The sequence below is a fragment of the Pteropus medius genome, unplaced genomic scaffold (assembly GCF_902729225.1).
Source record: "Pteropus medius unplaced genomic scaffold, Ma_sr-lr_union100, whole genome shotgun sequence".
In the NCBI taxonomy this organism is placed as follows: Eukaryota; Metazoa; Chordata; class Mammalia; order Chiroptera; family Pteropodidae; genus Pteropus; species Pteropus medius.
The window spans coordinates 4,948,502-4,957,615 of NW_024345481.1; positions in this window are offsets into that span (position 1 = coordinate 4,948,502).

Consider the following 9,114-nt stretch of genomic DNA (forward strand, 5'->3'; position numbering starts at 1 on the left):
ATTGTGTGGAAACCTACATCACCACTTGATGGCACCAAAAAATAAGAAAACCAAAGGGTTTCTTATTGCCTCCTGGTGGAGGCATTTAAAACCATTCTGGGGAACACGAACCGGTGCAGCCACTGTGGAAAACAGCGTGGAGGTTCCTCAGAAAAACTAAGACCAGAATTACCATGTGACCCAGCCATCCCTCTGCTGGGTCTCTGCCCCCAAAATGTGAAAACATCCGTAAAGATACACACACCCGATGTTCATTGCAGCATTATTCACGATGGCCCAGACATCGAAACAACTGAAGTGCCTCTCCACAGATGATGGGGTGAAGATGTGCTGCTTTTATACACTGGACTAACACTCAGCCATAAGAAAGGATGAAATACTGCCATTTGCAACAGCATGGGTGGATCTGGAGATTATCGTGCTCAGTGAAGTAAGAGTTGAGAACCATATGATTTCACCCACATGTGGGGTATAAAACTGAAAGCAACAAACGAACAAGACAAACAAAAACTTAGACACACACAGTTTAGTGGTTACCCAAGGGGAAGGGGGTGAAGTATATGGTGACGGAAGATTTGAACTTTGGGTGGTGAACACACAATGCCATATGCAGACGATGTATTATCACACTGTACGATTGAAACCTGTATAATTTTGTTAACCAATGTCACCCCAATAAATTTAATAAAATGTGTTACTAAGTGTGCAATTAAACTTTCTGAAATATCAAAAAATATAAAGAAAGCTCCATTCTCCCCAAATGTATGGGACGGTTGCTATTTTGTGAGCCATGATGTGTTTTTGTCCTTGACTCTCTTCCCCTGCCTAGGACAGACCTCATTGCCCAGGCTACAGTTTAAAACAGTTTAAAAAATGATTTCTGAGACAAGAGGTTTCCTGGGGACTTGAAGGTGGGGCTGTGAGTGTCCATAGGCCTGGCCTGGGGGACTAAAGCCTGGAGTGTCTATTTTAAGACAGACTGGACATCGAATGGCTGATGCCAGCCGTGAAGTCCCTGTGGGAGCTGGACGTGGGCGGGAGGGGGGACTAGGGTGCGGGACACTTGACACCCACACTCAAACCCCAGAGGGTGGATAGCCCAGGAGAGGTGACGGCTTCCCTCCTGGGACCCTGGGTGGAGGGGTCGGGGTCGTCCTGTGCGGTACTGGGCAGGGGGTGGCCGAGGTGGAGTAGACTAGTGGAGTGGTGTGGCCCCTAGCAGCCCGGGGTGGCCTCTTGCCTTTTTGTGCAGGGCTGAGAACAAGCATTTGCATTACTGCTGGGGATAGAAGGGATGGAGCAGGATGTCCCACAGCCAGGTCAGGAGGGTGCTGCAGAAGCCAGCAGCTCTGCAGAGAATGCACCTCCACCTGTGCCCCAAGGCCATGCTTCCCGGGTGTTGCTCTCAGCCAAGCCAGCCAAGCCACAGGATGCTGGACAAATGGGGCTCCACCCACAGCCAACTTGGGTTCAATGATGTCCCATCAGCCTGGCTGACCCTTCGTCTGCAGGCAGGCCAGGGCACGTCCACTGGCCATCCTTCCCGCCCCTTCACGCAGGGTCAGACGTGCTCAGAGGTCCGGCAGCTCTCCCGGCCCCCCGGCCCCCGGCCCCCGACCCCCAGCCCTCTTCCCATTCTCTCACAGGTGGTTTCCCTAATACCGAGTTTGCAGGTCAGTCCGACCTCGTGGTTGCCTCCTGCAGGACCAGCTCACACATCTCGTCAGGCCATGAGGTCCCATAAGCCAGACGTAGGACAAATACTGCGTGGTTCCACTTACGTGAGGTACATAGAGTAGTGGACCCGTAGAGACAGAAAGGTTTGGGGTTAACAGGCTGGGGAGGGAGGATGGGGGAGTTGTGTTTAATGGGCACAGAGTTTCGGTTTGGGAAGATGAAAAAAAGTTCTGGGGATGGACGGTGGTGATGGTTGCAGAATGTGGTGATTGTACTTAATGCCACTGAACTGTGTGCTTTTAAGCAGATTGTACTTATGCTTAATGAACTGTGTGCTTAAAGAATGGTTAAAATGGTAACTTTTACGTACGTTTTACTACAGAAAAACGAGCTACCAAACTTAAATATATTCTATCCTCTACCATGACAAATACACCTTTATATCAATTGGAAGAGTAAATTCAAGTTCCGAATTCTTGGACCCCGTGCAGTTCTGTGCCGGGACATGGCCACACTACAGAGCAGGCCCCGGCCCGTGTTTAGCCCCCTTCCCCTCACCGTGCCTCACGTGTGGGTGCCCTGCAGCACATCCTCCACAAGCAGCCTGGTTTGGCCACCCCCCGGCCGAGGGCGTACAGGCCATGTCATCACCAGCGGGCCGCGGACCCAGGGACAAGGCCTGTACGGACCCTGGCAGCAGGCTCAGTGCTGTTTGGCCTGGAGAACCAGGGTGCCCAGAGCTGGACTCCCATGGGGAAGGGCCACAGAGTGCAGACAGGCCCATGGCCTGGGTGCCGTGGACTCATGGGTGGGACGTGTGGCGGTAGGCCCCTGGGGGCCTTTAAAGTGTGGGGTTCAGGGCAAGGGCCCAACTTAGGCAGACCGAAGGCAGTACTGAATAGCTAGGGACACCTGCTACCTGTGATGAGTATTGGGATAGGGCTGGAGAGGCCAAGAGGGTCTTTCTCTCCTTTTGGCCACCCAGGACTCAGGCGCCTTCCCACGCAGTTGGGAAGGGGATCCCCCACCTTGTAATTGGCTCACCTCCCTGGCCTCCCCTCCTCTGGGCTGTGGGCATTTGCCGTTGGCACGCCGGCCAGATTCGTGGGGTCCTGACTTTGTCTCAGTTGCTGGTGACAAGGGAGCAGGGACACTGAGAATCCTCTCTGGTGGGGATGGGGGTTCGGGAGACCAAGAGCCTGGGGCGGTAGGACCGGTGCTCACAGCACGTTGGGCGCCGGGTGCTGGTGGCAGCGAGGGAGCAGCTGAGTCATCCGAGGCTGGGCGGAGGCATCGGCAGTGTCCCGACGGAGCTAATTCTGCCGCACGATTTTAGCATCAGGCCGTTGTTTCTGGCTTCCTAACTTAGCCTGGATTTTTCTGTCCTCCTGGAGATTCTGTGAGCTAGCTGACATCCTTTTAATAAGTCCTCCTTCTACTCAAATTAGCTGGAGTCTATTTCTGTTGTTTGCCGTTAAGAACCCTAACTGATGCTGGTCCCTTGGTGCAAGTAGAGTTTAGGGCCAGAAGTGCCTGCAGACTACCTTCTACGCAGTTTTAGGTGAACTATGCCAGACTATTGATTGCAAAAGGGCTCTTGAAAACTAGATGAGAAGAAAGACATTTGCCCCCCAGCCCCGTATAACACTCTTAACTATGATGTCCCCCAACAACCCAAGTGTCCATCTTGGATGAAGGGATAAACAAATGTGTTCCATACGTATTCCGTTCAATACAACAGAATGTAATAGTTTGAAATAGTTTTCAAACTATTTCAAAGGGATAAACAAATGTGTTCCATACGTATTCCGTTCAATACAACAGAATGTAATAGTTTGAAATAATGAAATAGTTTCATTAAAAGGAGCGAAATTCTGACACGTGCTACAGCATGGGTGAACTCTGACGGCACGAGGCTGAGTGGAATAAGTCAGACACGGGAGAGCAAACCTTGTATGCTTCCCCTCACCGGTACCCAGAGTAATCAAAGGTCAAAGGGACAGCAAGCAGGTCCAGGGGCTGGGGAGCAAGGGAGGGGGAGTTGGCGTTTAACGGGTATAGAGCTTCGGTTCAGGAAGATGAAAAGCGTTCTGGAGATTATGATGATGGTCGCGCCACATTGTGACTATGCTTAATGCCACTGAACTGTACGTTTAAACACGGTTAAAATTGTAAATGTTATGGTATGTCTATTTTAACATAAAAATTACGTACAAAAAAGTCCTCCAAAAAGAAGGTTTGGTGCATCAGAAACTGTGTGAGAGCGAGACCTGAATCCTACATCAAATTAGACTTCCTAGCCCTCAAGTCGGCCCTTATAAACTGGTTTCAGGGGTAGGACTGTGGGGTTCATCCTTGTGGTAGGACCGATAGTTGTCCCCTCATACAGCTGCTCATTGGGACTAAAACTCACGAAGGTGGGTGGCCATGTTCGCTGAGTTGGGGACTCGGTGTGAGCTGCAGCCGTGAAGACATGGATGCTCGAGCTGCAGGTCCCATGTATCCACCACTGAGTCTCCCCAGGAAGGAGAATTTGGGACTCAGGGCAGTGGATCTTCCTGTGGAAGCCTGAGGACTCGTGGCAGACAGCCCCTCCCCTCGCCCCTGTCAAGGCCGAGAAGTCCGGGCACCAGGCAGCTCTGTGGACCGCAGTCAGGGCAGGAAGCGAAGGAGGATGCAGGATGCAGGATGCAGGATGCAGGATGCAGGATGCAGGATGCAGGATGCAGGATGCAGGATGCAGGATGCAGGATGCAGGCGGGCGGTCCTGAGCTGAGGGAATTACCAACGTGGAAGAGCCACGCTCTGTCCCCATGGGCTTTGGCATTTTACCGCAGGACTAAGCGGAGTGCGGTGCCGACCTGGGTACTTTCCCGGTGGGCGGCAAACACCAGTCTTGATAAATGTTCACGGTTCTAGAGGCAGCACGTGATGAGCGTGGGCTTGACCTCGGGGCCACATGGCTGTAGACTCTTTGAAGTGGCACGCGAGGGGCGTCAATGTGCCCGCACCCTGTTCTAGGACCTTGGGAGCCTGAGCCTGGAGCGTGTGTTGGTGTGCCTCCCGGGTCACTGAACATCTGAAGATCTTGAGCGTTCACATGTCCATATGTCTCTGGAAGCAGAGCCACAAGACCTGTCGCGTCGGGGACGTGAGGGACAACCAGGCTGCCCGTCAATCTCTGGAAAGAGTCGAGACACGGGGAACCTAACCCAGTGGCCGCTGATTTCAGGCACAAACACAAGAACTGTCGTGAGTTGCTGCTGACTGGTCTGGGCACCTCAGGCTGGGATTGGCGCCAGCTGGATGCTGAGTGAGGGCGGGTGAGCTGTCCGCTGCGGGAGCCAGGGCACGGCTGCAGCATGGGCGAAACAGCCACCTAGTGAAGTCCCCCCGTCTTGTCCTGGGACGGTTTAGGGCCTTCCCCTAACTGGCCATTGTTATGGGCTGAATTGTGTCCCCACAGATTCATATGTTGTAGCCCTAACCCCCAGTAGCTCAGAACGTGACTATTTGGTGACAGGGCATTTAAAGAGGTGATTAAAATGAAGCCATCAGGGTTGGCCCTAATTCAGTGTGGCTGGTGTCCTGATAAGAAGAGATTAGGACACAGACACACAAACTGGGAAGACCATGTGAGGACACGAGAGAAGATGGCTGTCTACAAGCCAAGGAGAGAGGCCGCAGTGGGAGCCAACCCTGCTGACATCTTGTATCAGGCTTCCAGCCTCCAGGACCGTGAGAATCAAAATTTCTATCGTTTCAGCCACCTGGTCTGTGGGACTTTGTTATGGCTGCCCTATCCAATGCATGCACTTGTGCACAAAGTAGAGAGGGAGAATGAAATAGGGCAAAATATCATAATCTGCAGAAAAAAACCTGTTTCTCATTGGGGAGCATCCTTGGTGTCAGTTAGACAGGGGGGCCAGCCACAGGTCCTGACAGCTTTCCCAGCAGGTCCAGGCTTCTGCTCCTCCTTGGGGACTGTGGCAGGGCAGTGGGGAGAAGGGAGTCTAACCTTTGCATCAAGAAGCAGAGCCAGAGCCCATGCAGGCCACGGGGTGGGCACAGAGCGAGGGACAGAGCGGAAGGGGTGGTGCGCACAGCCTCTTGCTGGTTCGTGATGGGACACGGGAAAACACCTCTCTGGAGAGGCAGTTTGGGGACAGCTCCATTTTTGGGAGGGGAGAGGATACAGCGCTTTTCTAGGACTCCACCTCCTCACCATTGTACCCTGAAGGCTTCTCCCCCGCGCCCAGCCCGCATCGCTCAATATAATTCTCTTCCACGGTTACCGAAAAAAAAAAAGAGGCTGCAATTTCCCAAGATGGAAAGGTCAGGCGCATATTTACAGAGCAATTTTTCCACTGGCAGTGGCAGGATAAACGTGACGGGCTGAGAAGGAGGAGAAGACCCTGGGCCAGCCAGGCGGGGGTGCGTGCGGGGGCGCGCAGGGCCGCTGGGCAACGCAGCACCTTGACCTAGGGCTTCGGGACTCCAGGACTGTGAGGGAACGCGTTTCTGTTGTTTTAAGCCACCCAGTCTGTGGTCCTTTGTCACCGCGGCCCCAGGAAACTGACATAGGACACACCTACGTCAGTGCCACCTACAGAGCTTTTCTGCTGTCTCCGTACCCCGCCTGCTGAGAAGACTCGGTTGAGCCCTGGTGTTAGCAGTGTATGTCATAAAAACAACTACATGACATTGAAAACTTCAACCAAATTTCAAATGACACATTCTCCGGGCCACACTGGCACACCCCACTATAGCAGCAGGAGCAACAACAAAGCAACTTAAGTTTCTGAGCACTTCCTAGGGGACCCCGTTTAATTCTCACGCAGCCTGATGTGTACGGCATTGTCCCCATTTCACAGATGAAGAATCTGAGGCTTCGCGAACTTGAGGAACTAGCTCAAGGTCGACAGTGGTGAAGCGGGGCTGGGATTGGAACCTGGGCAGTGAGAGCATAAGCCCGTGGCTTTGCGTCGGCCCCTTGTTTCCTGCCAGCCTCTTTCTCCTGCTCGAAGGTCTGCTTGTGCGGGGAAGACCCTGTGTGTGTAACCAGACTGAGGTATAAAGCCACGTCCTGAGGCCAGCAGACGGTCAGGTGTCACCTGCTCCAAGGCTCCCTGATGTGCAAATGGAGAAAACCCCTCAAGTTCAGGCTGTAGGAAGGGGCTCCCGGCAGGGCCCGCCTCCACCGAGGAAGTGAGTTGCATGGTTTGGTCTCTTGTCGGGACTGGGAGCCCCAGTGCAGGGAGAACACGGGGGTCGGAGGGTCCAAGCCTCGGGACTTGGTCAGCAAAGGCTTCTGAGGCTAGCACTTTGCTGTTCTAGAACTTTCTCTTCAGGTTATTCCTTTTACAATTCCAAGCTGTCAGGACTATTTAAGGGATTTGAATGCAACTCCGATTGGTGATGACATTAACTTAGGTTGGGCTTAGTTTGCCCCATGTCAACAGAGCTCTGCCCGCTGCACGTGACCTCTCCCCGTGGGGCACTTCCCAGGGGTCACTCATCTTCACCTTGTGCACGGAGGTCTTCTTTCTTCATCATCCTCTTCTTTCTTCTCAACACTTAGGAATCCACTTCTGTATCACCCCCCCACCCCGACTTCCACCAGCCCAGAGCTTGGAGGACAGTTAAAGGCCAGCATCTTCTGACTCAGGATAGTGACGTGAGGTGACCTGCCATGTCCTTGTCAGCAGAGCACAGGGAGAGAATGTTCAATGGAAAATACTGAAAATCCCTTAATCTCATTTTGGCCAGTAATACAATCAGCTTTTTTCTCCAGCACATTCTCTAAGAACAGGAGTACGGTGGGCTTACCCCGTCTCGTTTCTCTGGCCCACCCTCACCTGGCACTGGGCCTGTGGGAATGGAGGAAGAGGACACGATGAAGCCCAGGGCGAGGACGTGGAGAGCCACACAGCGCGTGGTCCAGACCGAAGCCCTGGACACTGACTGTGCTGTCTTCTTCACTCCGAGTGTGATTAAAGTTGAGACAGGATTAAGGTCGATTTTCTTTATTTTGCCTGATTTACTCTGTTGTAGGCTGAACATTTTTTGTTTTGCCTGATATGATTTTTGTAGCTAAGCATAGGGTAGCTGGGTAACCCTAAAGTAGCTGCAGTTGCCAGAAGTAAAACTATTATTTCCTTGGCTACAGATGCTGAGCGTTCCTCCTTAGAGCAAAATATGGATATCAGCCTACCAAGAATGAGCCCCAGACACAGAATTCGGGTGTTGTACCAGTCTGATGTGCAAATGGAGAAAACCCCTCAAGTTCAGGCTGTAGGAAGGGGCTCCCGGCAGGGCCCGCCTCCACCGAGGAAGTGAGTTGCATGGTTAACTAAAGCAGCGGTCCTCGACCTTTGTGGGCCCAGGGACCGGTGCTGCTATGAGAAGCTGACGCCTGACGATCTGAGGCGGAGCTGAGGCGGTGATGCTGGCGCTGGGGAGCAGCTGCGAACACAGATGACTCTTCGCTGGCTAGCCCACCGCTCTCCTCCTGCTGTGCAGCCCGGTTCCTAACAGGCCAGGGAGAGGGAACCAGTCCATAGCCTGGGGGTTGGGAACCCTGGAACTAAAGCAAAGCCAGTGGGATACATTGTCACCTTTGTAATCTGCCACCCAGATCACCTAGTATGTGCATGTTTGGCCATGATAAGATGCTCTGGTTTTACAAAAGAGAGTTAACAAGCCCTCGCCCTCTAAAACATGAGAGGCAGAAATGACAGAGAGGTCCCTCATGCACCTAGACAACTACGAGTCGGCAGTGTGATGTGTGTTATACGCACGCGAGGGTTTGCTGGCTGCCAGTTACGGTCAGTAGGGACAGGTTGGTTCAGCAGAATGTCAGCCTAGGGCTCTGCTAGGTTTACTCTGTTACCTGGAGCCAGGTGTTTGTCAAACCATCTGTTAGGGTTCAGCCCTCTGTTTTCTCAGCACCATGTGAGGCCACATAAGGAAGCAGAGATGCAGTTTCTTCCCCAAATGGCTTTCAGTTTAATTGGAGAAATGAGACTAACGTTGAAGACACAATAATAAAACAACCAATGTTGAAAATTGTGGTGCCGTTAGCTGATTGATTCCACGTATCTTTTCACTCAGCCAATACTAAATGAGACACAGCCTCCGTCTCAAGGAGCTGAGTTTTGTGGGGAAAACAGACATCTATACAAGTAATGCTAATAATATAATTTAATAGATGCTATTATAGAATTTAGGGACTCTTTTCTGCATGGAACCAGAGTCACCACTATTTAAGTTAGCTACTTATAGTCATCCTAGTATGTAAGTTATGTCCTTAGGAGGTGAATTTTTTTCAGTCTCCTTGAGGATCTGGTAGATAAAAAAAGTCATCATTTGCAAAAATCTACAGTTATGGCCAAAATGCATACAAGTTTAATGGTGTCTGGATTTGATCTTTGACTA